Source organism: Diadema antillarum, unplaced genomic scaffold (genome assembly GCF_040938485.1).
Source record: "Diadema antillarum isolate AM-2024a unplaced genomic scaffold, OU_Dant_1.0 seq00001343_RagTag, whole genome shotgun sequence".
NCBI lineage: Eukaryota > Metazoa > Echinodermata > Echinoidea > Diadematoida > Diadematidae > Diadema > Diadema antillarum.
In genome coordinates, this window is record NW_027272109.1 from 110529 (window position 1) to 112864 (window position 2336).

Consider the following 2336-nt stretch of genomic DNA (forward strand, 5'->3'; position numbering starts at 1 on the left):
TTCCATGGCACAACTACGGAGGGAAAACAGTCAAAACATTGACACTATGTCACGATGTCACACTTAAAAAGGAAATATTTTTACAAATTAACACTGAACAGTGTTAATTTGTTTTGCATATTGTATGTTTACCTTGAGGTAGACATTTTTCTTACTCTGTAATCCATGCATCCTATTGGACAAAAAAAAAAAAAAAAAAAAAAAATCTGCCATTGAAGTACGGCTGAAGTAAGATTACCCTGAATTTGAATTACACTGTATGTGGCCTTTTCATCTAGCACATGGGCATATACAACGAGATGTTACATTTGATGTAACTAATTTTTACACGTAGGCCTTCCTTGTTATATAATACAGAACCCACAAAATCTGTATTTCTGGCAACAAAAAACAAAATAAAAAACACAAAAATAAATGGGTATCAGCGTATCTGCATAATTTGTATCCTCTTTGTTTGTCCACACAAAAGAAAAACAAAGCTTTATGAAAACAAAATGGGATGGACAGGAAAATGCAAGTAAAAGCTGTACCTAAATCTTGTACCATTGTCAAATCACTCAAATAAAAAATAGTATCTTTCTAAATTGGCAGTACTATCATTAAAGAGCCACATCAAAACATTACTTACATTTAGTAAGTGGCTGAGAAACTGCTGTTTGGCACAATAATGTTTCACATTACAAAGACTTTTAAGTTTCACAAAAACAATTAATAAAAAGGTTTCTAATGTCTGTATTTGTACTCTGTCATACTCCTTGTATTTTGTTTCCACATGTTCCCAGTAACATTTACAATGATCAAAGATGCAGCCTGAGAAAAAAAAACAAAACGTGATGAGATGTATGGACTATAGAGTTCTACATAATATTAAATTTCACTTGAATTACAGTGTCATTCAGAACTACTATGCATTTTGGTCATGTTCATGATTATCAATTATTAAGTATTTGAGAGGATGATGAGTGAATTTCCATCTATTTAAAGCTGGTCAAACTCAAAATCCCAATTCTTCACAATTTTCCTTTGATTTTAAATAGCAAACAAGTCCTGACAATCAACTCAAGTCTCTGGCATCCTTGTCAAAAATTGACATCATAACAATATGCAATTGTACATCATTTAGATTCTAAATGTGCAATAAAATTGCTTGATACCAGAATTGTTGTACCATACAGACTGTATTTTTATAATGTCGTGATTCTGGCGGTAAGGTGTACACTGTACTTGAGTAGTTACTATTATAAAATGGATGTTAAACATGGATCCTAATCAAGTGACTGGCTAACAGCAATCACGTGACAAGTCTTTTATTTTGATTGACATGCCCAGCGTGTATAAGTTTATTAACAAAGACCGCACATTAATGACCAGTAATACCAGTGCTCAGAGACACTTGTATGACTGTGGTTTGCCATTGGGATACATGATCATGCTCACTGACAATTGCATGTACTCTTTCAGCAAGTGCATGCTCAATCACTTATTCACTGTAAACAATTTATAAGTTTGTGTTTAGTGTGTTCAGAACATTTCTTCGGACATCTTGGCTTCTGAGCAAGTTCTACAAATGTACAATGTACATGTACAGTAGATTTATTGTACATTTTATAGTTGACTGATATTCACACATGATGGTACATGTAATTTGAAAAAAAAAAAATGCAGTCCATAAAACTATTTGATAAAACAAATAATGCACATGTTTAAGTTCATGACATCGGTGGAGATGCAGGTCATGATCAGTCTTGGGTACTGTGGTATTCAAAATGCTGTTGCATCATTGCATTTGTACCTGAGGTTGAGTGAGCAGCATCTCCACTTACCTAGCTCCCACCTGTGCATCATTTAAAAAAGAGTCTACAGACCCATTGTCTGGAAGGTAGACTGTTTTCTGTTAGAAGAGTACATGCATGTATGTATAGATCTAGTAGTACAAGTCAACCCTACTTCTGCTGTTGCATGCTCAACATGTGGCCGCCTCTGCGTGTCCTCCTTTGGGCTCTGCTCCCACCTCCAGCGTCACTGACATCATTGTCGAACCTGACAGACTTCCATTAGTTCTATAGTACTATATATGTCTACTTGTATTGTTTCTTTAAAGGGAACGCAAACCCAAAGAACAATGTGGATTGAGAGAAAGCAGTAACATTAGTAGAACACATCAGTGAAAGTTTGAGGAAAATCGGGCAATCAATGCAAAAGTTATAATTTTTTTAAGTTTTGGTGTTGGAACTGCTGGGTAAGGAGACTACTAGAGGTTATGACGTATGAGTGGACTACAATATAAAGAAAATATAAAGGGAATACAATAAAAATTCATTTTTCATAAAAATTAC